We start from the raw sequence: 15,063 nt of genomic DNA, 5'->3' as shown, positions 1-15,063 counted from the left end.
TAACCACATGTTGTTTAGTCACAATTGTTTTAATTTCATCTCTATATGGCACTGGTCAATTTAATTCAGTATTGCACAGTAGTTCTTTAGATTTCAGATGAGAGACTTTCTTACACTGAAGTAAAGAAGCTGGGCATAAAGTATGTATGTAAAATATCAATTCAATCTTTTTTTTTCTCCAGGGTGGCCCAGCTTAAATCTAGGACTTGACATGTATGGAACCAAGATGATGGCTTTAGTGATGCAGATATATTATGGAGGTTCAAATAAATTTACTTGCTGTGTTTAATACCCTTTGGAATGGGGTTGTCTCATTGGTCTCTAAATCAAAAGATTATCAATCAGTTTGAAACTTGCTGTACATTGAATAAATATAACGATTTGGATATTATGAGGAATAACATTTGATTTTCCAAAGCAGCAGGAATTGCAAATAACTTACCATCTCTCCTTTGACCCATGTACAGTGTGTTTAAAACAACAGGACACGCAGCTGGTGTTGTTATTGATTATTTCCACATTGGCACAGATGAAGAACAGGAAATAAAAATTATTACATGCCGGTGGGTGAGTAACTGTCAACAGCTTGGCCCACTAGCTCTATTTTCTCCCTGTCAGTTGAAAAAAATCAGTACAGTAAATGCCTAAAGTGAAGGAATATTTGACATACGAATGAAATACTGTTTTCATCCTATCCTCTGAAAATTGTCCATAGGCAAACAACAAATAAAAACCACTAACAACAAAAATGTTTTTTTAGACAAAAAGCCAAATGAGAAAGCTAAGCTAGGGGAAGGAGGGAATACCTAGCTATTTTGGCAGAGAAGCATTGACCACATGTAATTATTAATCAGTATCTGCGATGAATGCATTTTGCTAAATATGCCATGTGACAGCAGTGAGCACTGACTGTTGTAAATGATGAAACTCACACATTAAGGGATGTTAATGCAAGAAAGCCTGCCTAAGGAACACATTTGCTTCACATCACCACTATTAATTGAAGTGGGCTTTCTAGAATACAATAAATATGTATTAGTTCTGTTGTGGACTGATAAATGCAGAGCTCAAGGCCCCTGGCAGGCAATGCCAGGAGGGTTAATTACAGCAAGCAAATGGATGGGTGACTACATGCCCATATCATTGCAGCCTCCAAAGAGGAGGGGGAATGCAGTCAATAGTCTGGGGAAAATCTTCATTCTGCACTGGGTGTTTGTTGTGGAGTGTACTAGTCCCCTCCCTCATTGGATGACACATCAACACTGAGGAATGCTCTTCTAATATATTGAAGAAGGTTTCTTTACTTTAACCATATCATAAATGCAGGAGGCTCTTTAGAGACATGGGGGCTGTAGTTATAGCTTTAATTACGCAGTTTAGATACTTTGGATAAGCAGTAGAATCAAATACATATTGAAACCTGCACAGCTGGTGACATTTTTTCCACCTTTCTGTTTTATTTTGTGCTATTTGAAATAATGAGTGGAAGAAGAAACACGTTTCTATGGGTTTGTAGGCAAAGGGACTAATTGGGATAGAGGGTGGGGATTACGCCCAAGTGGCAATAAAGTCAAAGGAGTTATGGGATCATGAGTAATTTTAACATTTAAAAAATATTCCAGAAATTAAATTTAGGGTTTAAGTGCATGAAGTTGCTATTCCATGGTAGTCGTGTTATCATGGATAGTAGAGTTGTGCACAGATCTATTTTCCTTTGTTGCATCTGTAACTGGAAGCTCCCTCCCAGTACAAAAATCAGCTTGACACAAAAGAAGCAAGAGTCATCCTAGCTCCTTGCCTGCTTTTCATGAGCAGCCTCCTTGCCTTGGAAAGTGTGTGTGTGTGTGTGTGTGTGGCAGGCCCAGAGAGTGTGCAAGCCTGCCTGCAGCCGAGCACCTCTTGCCTCCTTGCCTTGGAAAGAGTATGTGTGTGGTGTGCCTAGAGTAGAGAAACAGGTAAGAAATGTCCTTAAAGTCCGTGCCTGCCTGCAGCCGAGCACCTCCTCTGGAGAGTAAGAAACAGAACTTGCCTCCTTGCCTTGGAACGAATGCAGACCAAGAAAGCGCATGCGCCTGCTTGCAGCCAAGTGCTTGTTCTAGAGCAGGGGTCCTCAAACTAAGGCCCGGGGGCCAGATGTGGCCCTTCAAGGTCATTTACCCGGCCCTTGCCTTGCTTAGGGTCAACCTAAGTCTGAAACAACTTGAAAGCACACAACAACAACAACAACAACAACAACAACAACAACAACAACAACCACCACAACAATCCTATCTCATCAGCCAAAAGCAGGTCCACACTTCCCACTTAAATAATAAGAAGTTTATATTTGGTAAAATTGGTCTCTATTTTAATTATTGTATTGTTTTTAAGTGATTTTTGCAGTACAAATAAAATATATGCAGTGTGCAAAGAAATTAATTCATTTTTTTTGAAGTTATACTCCGGCCCGCCAACGGTTTGAGGGACTGTGACCTGGCCCTCTGTTTAAAAAGTTTGTGGACCCCTGTTCTAGAGGAAGAAACTTGCCTCCTTGCCTTGGAAAAAGTTCATGTGTGATATGCAGGCCCAGAAAATGTGCATGCCTGCCTTCGGCTGGGTGCCTCTCCTCTAGAGTAAAACAGCTTCAGTGCCTAAAATGACAGGAAGGGGAGCCTGGGAACCCCAACCCCCCATAATGGGCCAATAGAAAACAAATCTTTCAGTATCCCAGAGCGCAAACATATATGTGTCCTCCCAATATTGGGAGGCTCCCATAAAAAACATCAGGACCCTGACCGAAACCTGGGTCATGAAATGGATCAAGGTTTACCCAGATTGCATGGGGGTATTGAGATAATCATACAAAAGGTTTGCTAGGGTAGATCCTCACCCCCCTCCCCCCCAAATCAAAATCCTGGCTACGGGCCTGTGTGGCATTATCTTGTACCCCAGAGGTGTTTCAGTTGAAACCAAATTTTGGTTGCAGTGGCCTAATTAAGATCTGAAGACACATTTCACTTGAAGCTACTGATGAGCAGTAGCATCATTTCTAGTGGATTAGTATAGCACTCAAAACAACGCAATTGTACACCCAAGATTTAGTGGATATGTCAGAGGAGTGTGCTCTTTAGAATGCAACACAGTCAGCAGCAAAATCATTACATTTGGGGTTTTTTTCTAGAGACAAATATGACAGAATCAGTGTGAGTTTACTTCCTTTTTAAACTGCCCAATGGGAACTGTAGTATCTGACTCATGTTCAAGCATTCTAGCTGTTGTTAGAATGTCTTGTTGTTTTCAAATAATTGATTTCTCAAGCACGTTGCACATAGTGATGGGAAAAGATGCAAACTAGAAATTGACATGCAATGCAGAAGTCCAAGACAAAATGTTTCAATGCTTAGTAGCTCAGGCAGAACATATAATTACTTTCACATCTCCCAGGAACAGGAGTTTTAGTCATAGATTTCATTAATGCTGTGATCGAGCAGTGGTGAAAGAGCATTTGGGGCTGCTGTTTGGAGTCGGCTTAGTGACATTTAGCTTCACAATCCTTTCAGAGCTTGCAAAAGATTATCAAGCAATTCCATCCATGTAGAAAACAATTATATTTTATAGCTAAATTTGCCGTTCTGTATTGTTTTCCTCCAATTTCAACGCCTATCTTTGTGGACTTGACAATTTCATTCTGTGTTGTGATGGCAGCGCATCAAGAGAGTCTAATCTGGATTGCTTCTTTTACTATACATGACACTGCCAAAGGCACAATGGTAAGAAAGGTTCATTAGAACTGGCCTAGTGCCTCTTTAGTGAGTGTGTTTTAAATGTCTTGGGAACTAGGGGTAGAAGTCATTTTGCACTCTGAGATAATACATGGGCCAGAGGTTTAGCACAGCTGGTAAATCACCAGCAACTACAAGATCTATCAACCGAAAGGTTGCAAATTCAAAGCCACAGGTCAGCATGAGCTGCCAACAGATCAGCCTTGCTCACTGTTTACCTAAGCAATTCAAAAACAGCTTTAGAGAAATTAGGTACCTCTAAAAGCACGGGAGGTGTTTTACGATGCCATAAAGAAAAAAGATCAGAAAATGCTGGGAGACCAAAAGGAAGGAGGAAGTCCTGATGGCTTTTTGTCATGGGGGATGGAGCGACAGCACCCCCTGTGGCTGTACTTGAACCCAACTTTCCATGGCACCAAAACAGCTGGACATTGCATTGAAACAACACACCTCCTTCTGTTCTGTCTGTATATTGTCTATACAAAGCGGCATTGAATCTTTGCCATGTATGTGTACTGTGAGCCACCCTGAATCACTTTCAGGATGAGAAGGGTGGAATGTAAATAAAGTGTTGTTGTTGTTGTTATCCATTTCCATATATACCAGTGAATTGAAGTGGCAGCTAAGTCTTATTTCCAGACTGGCATCCTCACACAAGGGCAATAAGTTTGTTTAGGAAGTAAAGAATGGTTTGTGTGGCATGCCTATCTATACCCTCCATGAGTTAATGGTCATATTCTTCATGAATAAAATATTTCCGAATATATCCACTTTGAAAATATGTGAATGAACATATTTTGTGAATTATAAACTTTTCCGGACTCTGTAAAAAATTGAAATAAAACTATGTGACAAAGTCTGTATCTCACATAGGATTGAGTTGTATTACACCGGTGTCATAATCATTAAGAATTCCTATATTGACAGCTCAGCTGAAACAAAGCAATCTAGACCTTTGTTCCCCGATCACATGTTCTCTAAACAGCACAAGCCATCAATCATAGCAAACGTCAACTAACACGCAACACTAGGGATCTAATAGCACAGTGATCCTGATTAGCATGGTTTTGTTTTTCAATTTTCGCAAACCAGATATTTTTAAAAAAAACAAAACATGAAGGGATATGGGTGAGACATGGTGGATTGAACATTTGATGGTGCATACTGGAAAAACAGAGAAAAGAAAAGACTTGAGATGGGGAAAGGCTCATGGGATGGTTCTTGCATCTCTGCTAAAACCTTGTTTTGACTGCAAATGATTCTTCTTTGTTTTCCCCACGTGATCTACTTCCTGTATTTTATTATTAATTATGTGAGATCCAATGGGAGGTGAATTGCTGTCACTATAATTAATGGGTTAGGTATAGTATGAAAGGGATTTCGGTATTAATAATCAAGACAAGAGTTTTGTTTCAGTATGAGAAGCACATGCTGGATGTCACATCTCACTTCTGAAGAGTGACGGGGTGAAATGCCTGGTTGGTTTCTCATTTTTGGCAGGCTCTTAACACAAGGAAAGCAACAACAGGATTACAATCATCTTGGTATAGCAAAATATAATACAGAAAAGTTTGTCACAGGGTACTTCATTACTTATTGGGAGAATTAAAAGTGTGTGGTGTCAAAATCTAGACTTAAATCATCTTATCATCAAGCTTTCCTCCCTCCCTCCCTCCCTCCCTCCCTCCTTCCTTCCTTCCTTCTTTCCTTCCTTCCTTTTCCCCTTTCTCTTTCTCATGCTCAACAGTCTGAGGGATAGAAGATGGCAAGACTTATTCTTAGCAGAAGTCTGCTTTCCCCAGTGGGCTTGCATAACAGTTAAGTAACATTTCCCAGTGTTTCCTTGCTGTACTGAGAATTTCCTTCAAAGGCTTTAAATCACATTGTTCTTACTTGATAAGGAAGAATTTGAACCCCTTGTGATTTGGGGATGCTGACAATTCCCTTTGGATATGAATTATTTTGCATAACAAAGAAAGGACATGACCACTGCAGTGTATAATGAAAATGAGAGCAGTACTAAATACTCTTTGGTTTCCGTATCCTGCTGAAACTCACTATTTCGGCAAGGCAGAAAAGTAAAAGAAAAGAAAAGTGTATTCTTCCTATGCATGTTTATCCAAAAATAAACCTCACTGATATTCTCCAAGGTAAACATGTAAAGGTTTTCAGTGTTACCATGTAATCCAGGCAAAGTTAAATGCTTTTCAAATTCTCCCACATTTCAGTGAAAGGGATTTAAGCACATGCTTACCTTTCACACTGAAATAAAAATTACTCAATTTTCACCGGTTTCCCCTCAACAAATAAGTGGGCATTTTTGGAGTCATTAGGCAAACCATTGATGTAAATGTCATGACAAGTCTTATTTATCTCATCTGTATTTCTTTTTGTTCCTACTGACTGTTGTGCACCTTTAACCTGTATGAAGTGTTCCTTTTTCTCTATACTGCATCATTTTATTATGCTCACATCCAGTCTCATAATTTTCAAGACAGAGGACAAGATATTTTGGGCAGGGTCTGCAAGCCATGAATCTAGAGTACATCCTATATGTTCTTTTGGATGAAGCTTAATCTAGAGTTATATCCTTTATTTTACCTTTCACAGTAATATGATGGAGGCAGCCATTCTGTTGACCTCATACCATCCAATACTGCAAAGATGAAAACTGGGACATGTGTGGCTGAACAACACCAGAGTGTGATCAAGATGGTAGAAGTTATTAATGAGGAAAAACTCTTAAGCTGCAGAAGTTTTTGCCCATGTTTGCCCAGACTTACTAAAAAGAGCAACAATATGCTATGTTTTTCTTCTCTATCCCGCTGAGTAAACTTGCATAAAACACTTTTTGTATTTTGAAGTTGCAGTGATTGGAGCAAGTTGAAGATGGAAGGGAAAAGTGGGCGGAAGAGATAGAAACTGGGACATTTAAAACCAGTGGAAAGACTAGGATGACAGAGGAATTAAGATTGCACCAAATTTGTATTTTTTAAAAGAGGGGTTAGGGTTAGGGTTAGAATATGTGATCAACATACACTTTAAAAATATTACTTCTTCAGCAGTGATGCAGGCATTTGCTTGCACTAAACAGTGAACACTAAACTCCTATGTAAGCTTTTAGCATGCACATAGGAGAACTAAATGTGGGCAAGGCAGAGGTGAGGGTGAAACCCAAATTTTGCCATCTGTGTTTTCTTCACTGCCTCTCCATTCTCAGTCTTGGCAAACTGAACAGTAAAGGCTGAATGCTATTGGGCATAATCCAATACTCTTATTCCATAGTGACTATTCACATCACCCTCCATATACATAGGAATGGTTTTGGAGATGATGTGGACTTGTAAATATATGCCTAAATAAATGTAATTAGATTTTACTATGCAGCACAAAAATGAAGTGTTGGGCCAATGCATGAACCTGTGTGTTAAAGACAGGGTTTCTGTTAAGGAGCCTCGTTGTGTCCATTCTTCTTTTTAGCCACAACTGTACAACCTAAATAGCACTGAATCCTTTTATTTATGACCCACAATCTGCCCATATATTACTTTGAATGGACAACATTTCACTGAACAAGGCCGCAATGAAAGTGCAATATAACATATTTTCCTTATTGCAATATGTTTTCCAAGAGCACACGTGGGGTTAAGGATTATCCTATCCCTGCTCAGTGAGTTACAGGCTGAATTAGTCTTGAATCACAGACCTTTTTGTTCAGTTGATTCCTGATCTCTACATCAGCAGTGGGAATAATGTGGCCATGCAGATACCATTGGACTGCTTCTCTCCCAGGAGTGTTAGCCACAATTTCCACCTCTGTTCTTTAGAACCTCTGCCCGAAATTTCTGAGAATTTAATTTTTCATCTTTTGGATAAAAATAACACCTTTTTTCCTTAAAAGAGCTTTCTGGCTTATACTTATTTTGGACTATAGCACACTGGCAATTCAAATGGAGGACCACACAATTCCCATGGAGATAGAATCTTAGGCAGGGAGTTCCGGGTGGGCTACATGGCATGCACCACTCTGTCCTCCATGAGAAGATAATGGTCAAATTATCTTCTCATGAAGTGCCTCATTTATCCATCCAGGTACTGCCCTTTGAGGATTTGGTTCTCAAAAGCGTGAATAAGAATCCATAGATGTACTAAATGAGGGCTACTACTTACCTTTTTGGAAAGGCTTTTTGTCTCTTAATGCCTGTAGGTATGTCATAGTTCTTTCTATGCAGGAAGTAGATGTACCTATTGAACATGAATTATGCAAATAACAGAGATTTTTTTCAGTCTGCAGAATTTATCAGAATTTAGGAACACCTTTACAGTCAGTATATGACAGTATAAGTTGAAATTAAATGGGCACATCAGCAAAGTCACCATGGTAATCTTTTCCTACAAGTAGATAGCAAGAATAGTTCTGGACATGTTCCTAATCTATATTCATTCACCTGCTACCAAGGTATTAGTAGTTGACTTCAGATGGAGGTGAAGTTGGTCAACTTCCATTACAACTATTAGTTTGATGACAGCATGATGTAAATCAGTGGCATATATTTTCAAAATTGATTGAAGGATTTCATTTTTGGATCAGACTAATAAGATTTATGGCATTTTTGATTAGTAGAAATACAAATTGATGGGTTTATTTGGGAAAGAGAAGGCAATTCAGCAAACTGATGTGCTTATCAAGATAACATCAAATAATTTAAAGGAATATGTCAATGCAACATTCTCTACAGGTAAATTAAATCATATACTTCCTCTACTCTATCACTCTGCTGTCACTTCTAGTTATTTTTGACATACCATGATAAAGGTGTGCTTCTGATGGACTTCATAAAGTCAAGTACTTAACTGAGGGTTATTTTCAACTCATACTTCAATGGTACTTTCCTTCAGAAAGGCAGCTATTTCATTTCACCGGATAACTCAGTAAGAAGTCTATTAAAAATACATTAAATGGGCCACAAAAATCACTATGGGATCTAATACCTTGGTGGATCTCTTTTCAGTCCTTGGATGAAATGGGGGTCTACCTGCCTTTTCTTCAATTTATTTATTTATTTATTTGAAATATTTATATTCCACCCTTCTTATCCCAAAGAGAATTCAGGACAGAGCACAACATATATATGGCATGCTGGAACATAAAATAAGTATAAATATACACAAACCCTAAAATCAATTACATCTACTTTAAAATAAATTGTTTAAAACAATCTCAAAACACCGTGCTGGCTCCGATTAGTGAAGTGAGTTTCTTATTATGGTCAACGTCCAGTAGAATTGTGCATTGCAGTTGCATTGTGGATAAATAATCAACTGTAATTTTAAATATATATAATTTGGGTTTTTTCCACTTTTGTGGGGATCCTGTGCCTCTAAACTCCAATAAATGTGGTGTGCTGAATGTACATATATCAAGATGGTTAGAGCATTCCAGCCAGAGAGAGCTGTTATCACACATAGTTCATGGAGGACAAGCAGGGAGAGAAGGAAAACTGTGAGAGCACATGAGACTCCAGAAAACAAAGGAAAGGCTGCATGATGCAGGAAGAGAGTGGGTTAAAACAAACACAAATAAACAGGAAGCTACAAAAAACATGTTGGACCTAAACTATGGAGAGGCATTATATCTAACCACCAGTGACTATCATATATGCATGCAAAGGTTGCCAACTCCAACACTGTGTGTCAGGTCCACATAGGAAGCCATCTCATATGAAAACATCTCCCACCATTATTGATAGCCATTACTTGAATGCAGCTTTTCTTGCAACCATAATCTCAGTGAACTCAAATGTGCCTTTTTTACTATGTTTGAATATTGAATATGTAGAACAATTTTGTCAGGAGAGAAGCAAGTGTCAGCCTTTAATTTTCATGCTCACCAGCTCTGGGTTTTTCATATTTGGGGTGTAACATTCTTGTAAAAAAAGGTTCCTCTCCATCTTCATCTTAGCACCTCATGACTGTCAAATCAGTGTACAGGATTAAGTGGAGTCCTGACAGCCACAGTTCTCATCTCAGTCTCTCATAACAGGAGCCTTGTGAAAGAAAACCGAACTTTGTTGACTTTCTCCCACTTCTCTTAGGGATATGCATTCTTGGGAAAGTAGCTCATAGGCTCCTTTCTAAATTGTGAAATATGTCATTCCTTAAAATGAGCAGTCATTCTGACTATGCACTACATGTCAATGTATTTCTGCTGGTGTGAATTTTTTTCAGAAGTATTGGGTTAAATAACTTCATATATAGAAAAAAGCAAAGGGATATATTTTGTTCATGGGGGAGAACTGCTATTTGTTTGAGTTCTATGAAAAAGTGGCTTCAATTCAAACCGCACTATGCAACCATCACTGCTAATTGTCAGGTCACAGATCTTTTCTCTTTCCCTCCTCTCCATGCATTGCTCAGATTTCAAGGATTGTTTGATACATTAGCTCCTTTGCCCTTGCCTGTCTTGTGTTACAGAACTATTGAACAATTTCCCCCCTTTTCTCTACAATTCCTTGCTTAGCTCAGTATTCTCCTAGTCATTACTGAACACCATGAGTGACAGATTCAGTGCATACAAAAATGTGACAAACAAGGTCAAAAGATGACTTTATATCAGCACCTTTTCTAGCTTGGCTTTTAAAAATGAGAAACATACAAGAGTATCCACACAGAAAAAAAGAAAGGAAAAGAAGACAGTAGTTGGAAGTAAAGCTATATGCAAATGATTGTTCAATTTTAATTTTTATTAATGTTGAATCCCCTTCGATCCTGGCAACTTGCCTTCAAAGTTCTCTATTTGCATTGCCTTGTAGTACCAGTGAAATCAGATGTTAGAGGAAAATAGATAATTGTGTGTTGTCAATTAAGAGTTGAAATGTGAATATATTTCAGGTGATAATTAACATGTCTATGTAAGCTAAAAAACAATTTCTGTCCTCAGAATGTAATAAACACCTCAGACTTTCAAATGCAAAATCAATTTGATTTTTAAAAAATATTCAGATGCCATGTTGATTCCTTTTTCCAAAAGAACTTTGTTTTATTGGATTTTTTTTAATGCTCTTGAAAAAAATTTCGGGGGGTGGGGGAATGGAACATTTTCTTGAAGTTTCATTGCCTCTGTTTATTTTTGAGAACTATGACTAAGGGGCATTTTCAACAAACTGAGACTTTTTTCCAAAGATGAGCATGCACCCTGTAGCAAATTGGCAAGCAGAGATATATAGATATAGAAGTTCAAGGGGACACAATCAAGTACTGTATATACTCATGTGTTTGTCAACTTCATGTATAAGCAGGGGTTTTTTTTGGGGGGGGGGGGGGCTATAGATTTTGATATGAATAATCTTCAGAAGCTGAAGATTATTCCACAGAAAGAAAAGCACCAATGCCATCTCAAGGGGTCAGACACCCCTGGCTGCTTCTGCCATTATGTCACCCAGACACTCAAAAAGGCCAGAAGAACTGCCATGGCAGAAAATATAATGGTTCCAGTGTTTCTTTCAGGTTTCTCCAGAATGGGCTAGGCTCAGGACTTTCACCACTCAGAGAAAGGGTTCCTCACATTGACCTGTGCATAAGTTGACTCGGGTGTTTGGGATGGATTTTCAAATTAAAATTTCTAGATATATAAGTTAAGTTGGAATAGGTAGAAACAAAAGACAGATAATATACTGTTTGGGTATAACAAGCTTTATTCTGATTTTTACCTGATGTATTTTTTACGGTAGTGGTGCTTTGGTCGTTTCTCTGCAACTCATGTCAACAGAGCCTGAACATAGGACTGTAGATTTACGTACTAGCAATGAAGTTGGGAGGGTGGTGTGGAGAGACAGATTGTCTGTTTTTGTTGTCCTCTTTGTCTTTATTCTCAAAATGCTCAAACCCAGTCTCCAGATTTGTTTAATAGAAACTTATTGAACTCCAGATGATTGGCTCTTGTCCTTACACATATGCTTTTTTGTCTTGATAGCTCACTACAGACAATTACCAAGTTATGAATAAGATAAGTTATCTAGGTTTGTTCTGAAGTTGAATATATATATATATATATATATATATATATATATATATATATATTGTATACACACACACAATCAATCAATGGCTACCATATATTATAAATAGCTATCATAGGTATTCACTTAAAATACGTCATAACCATTGTTAGGTGAAAATAGGTTAGACAACAATAGGACATTAATTTAAAATGTCCTATTCCTCCTCCTCTCCATATGCTAAAGAGTATGTGTTTTTAAGAGTTCTTCAAAGGAGAGGAGGGTGTGGGCCATTTTTATTTCTTTAGGGAGGGAGTTCTAGAGACTGGGAACGATCACAGAGAAAGCCCCCTCTCTCATTCCCATCAGCTGCGCTTGAGCTGCACTTGAGATGGAACCGAGAGCAGTCCCATTCTTATCAATGAGTTATTTGTAAGTTGGATGTTTGTAATTTATGTATTTATTTACCTATTTATATCCTTACCTTTCTCAACCCTGAAGGGGATTCAAGGTGGCTTACATATTGGCAATTATTCAATGTCTTAGAGCAACAAACAATTCTAATGACATTTAAATCAAAAATAAGATTAAAAAATTAAATTAATACATATTAAAGACATTACATTCAATATTAAAATCATGCCATCCATAATCGTTGTCCAGGGATGTTCCAATAGTCATTGCACATATTCCATATCTATTATTGCACAACAACTATCCTCCAAAGCCTTGATCCCAAAACCACATTTTCACTTTCCTTCTGAAGGCTAGGTGGGAGGGGGCTGAACTAATGTTGCTGGGGAGGAAGCTTCACAATCAAGGGCCACCACTGAGAAGGTCCTGTCTCTCGTCCCCACCAGTCACACCTGAGAAGAAGGCAGCAGGACTGAGAGCAAAGCCCCCCCCCCCCAGACGATCTTAATCTCTGAGGTGGTTCACAGGGGCAGATATGTTTGGACAGGTAAGCTAGGGACAGGCATGTAGCCGGGGGGAGGGGGCTTGAGGGGCTTCAGCCCCCTCCCTGGAATTCTCATGATGGTCCGCGAGAAGGCCTTACTGGTGCATTATTTAAACTATTATGTTTATTCATATCATGATCTGATCACCATACTCAATATATCCCATATGCATGGGGGTATTGGGGTAACAATACAAAAGGTTTGCTAGGGTAGACCCTCCTTCACTCAGACTCAGCCCCCCCTCCCCTCCCCCGAATCAAACTCAGCCCCTCCTGAATCAAAATCCTGGCTACGTGCCTGGCTAGGGAGATTCGGGAGCTGCCCATAATTGGTGCAACGGTTTGAGAGCACAGCAAATTGTGCAAGTTCGAGACTTTCCCCTTTCTGAAGATGTGAGCTGGGATGTATTCCTGTTCAGGAATGTGAATGATTGCTGTGCATATTAGAAGCACAGTAATTAGTATTCATTGGAGGAAGGATATTAGAGGCAAAGATGAAGTACTCTGGCCACATAATGAGAAGACTGGAAAGCTTAGAGAGGACAATGATGATGGGGAAAATGGAAGGGAAAAGGAAGAGGGGCTGACTAAGGGTAAGATGGATGGATGGTATCCTTGAAGTGACTGGCTTGACTCTGAAGGAGCTGGGGGTGGCCATGGCCGACAGGGAGCTCTGGCGTGGGCTGACCTATGAGGTCATGAAGAGTCAGAAGTGACTGAATGAATAAACAACAAATTAGTATTCACAAGAAGATGAGCAACAACCAGTCCCACCCAGACTACCTTTTCTCACATACCCTCTCTCTCACAGGATTCATTGTGGGAAGCAGCCTCAAAACTTTATCACACGATGTTGCAAAACACAGTTACGGCAGAATGAAAGGGCCTGTTGATGTGTTAACCATATGGCATTGTGGCTCCCCCATATTTGCAGTGAACTTGATTGCTTATAGGATATTGTCTTTTCACTGATGAGAAAAGCCCATCACTGTTGTTCCATTGTTCTTCCATGTGCAAAATTTTCCTTTCACTGCAGTTCTGGTATTGTGAAATGGTGGAAAGTATCACAAGAATTCTGAAACTGCATTACTGCTTCGTTCTGACGAAACAAAGCAGTGCACACATTCTGGTTGGAGAAACACAGATAGGAAATAAAACTCTGCAGAAGACTGATCATGGGGATTCACATGAACAAAGCACCAGCATCATGCAATATACTGAGGTATGAAAGACATTGTTCTAATAATGGTATGGTTTTGTTTTCTTAAATAATATGATTATCGTGAGACAATGGTCTGATGTAATAAAGACTTTAATCTTTGTTTTAAATATTTTACCTACAAATATTAATGGTTTCATAACATTTTATAGTGAGAAGCTCAGCAATGTGCAGCTATGGAGGCAGTAGAGACACTACAGGTTATGAGGAATGAATAAGTATTCACTAGTTAACTGTTTCAGGAAAAGAGAGATGGTATAACTAAGGCCCTATCTACACTACCATATAATGCAATTTGAAACTGCATGATATGGTCACTGTAGACTCATATAATGCAGATCAGTGCAGTGAGACTGACCATATAATTCAGGTTCAAACTGCATTATAATGCCCTTTATCTGATCCAAGAGCAGCTGGAGAAGATAAAGGCCTTTACCTCCTCACCCCAGAGAAGGAAACTGCCCAAAGTAGTTCCTACCGGAACTACTTTGGGGGCGGAGCCTGGAGGGCAGTAGCCTCCCTCCAGCTCAGTCTTTGCCTGACGGCGAGGAGGACAGATGCACAGTGCAGGTCTGGGGCAGTTAAGCCTGGGCCTCCTGCCCCAGTGGTCCGGATCCCTGCAGGACAGTCTTCTTCTCCAGGCTGCTGGGCAAGCCTTTTGGCTTCTATGCCCAGCCTCTACAACGATGGGACTGTGTCATGATACAGGGTAAGGGGCCTAGTGGGTGTGGGGAGGCCTTTGGCCTCCTTCCCCCCTGAGGCCCATTCACGGAGCTCTTAGCGCGTGCGCGCACGCACGCTAATGCCTGGGGTTGCTTAGCATTGCTGGTAAGCCCCTGGCTGGCAGCCTGTTGGGATAACTTTGGTGAGGCACTCCATGCCCCAATTTTCAAGCCCCCAGGGTGGGAGAAGCCATCGCTCCTCAGCGCCGTTAGGGATACTGCGTTATTACAATGCTCAGGGACTGCTTATAACGGCAGATGCCTTTCAGGTCAGGTATGGGGTGGCGTTGGCCCAATTTCCCCTGCCTGCTTTTGTTTGGGCCCAATTTGACCTGCATTATATACATTACATTTTCTCATTCACAGCAATGCCCCTTGTTTTGATAAAGGCATTAGATTTAGCCTT

The 15,063-nt window shown here is 39.7% G+C and overlaps 1 long non-coding RNA gene across 1 annotated transcript; it reads right to left on the bottom strand.

Moving 5' to 3' along the window:
* Window positions 1–530: 530 nt before the first annotated feature.
* On the bottom strand, window positions 531–9,749 carry LOC137096432 (uncharacterized). Its single transcript, XR_010909467.1, has 3 exons — window positions 9,653–9,749; window positions 7,932–8,006; window positions 531–611 (listed from the first exon to the last, which is right to left on the bottom strand). It is a non-coding gene; the product is annotated as an uncharacterized lncRNA (long non-coding RNA).
* Between the last annotated feature and the right edge of the window lie 5,314 nt (window positions 9,750–15,063).

The sequence above is a fragment of the Anolis sagrei genome, chromosome 2 (genome assembly GCF_037176765.1).
Source record: "Anolis sagrei isolate rAnoSag1 chromosome 2, rAnoSag1.mat, whole genome shotgun sequence".
NCBI classification, from domain to species: Eukaryota; Metazoa; Chordata; class Lepidosauria; order Squamata; family Dactyloidae; genus Anolis; species Anolis sagrei.
This window is presented reverse-complemented; position numbering and strand designations above follow the sequence as displayed.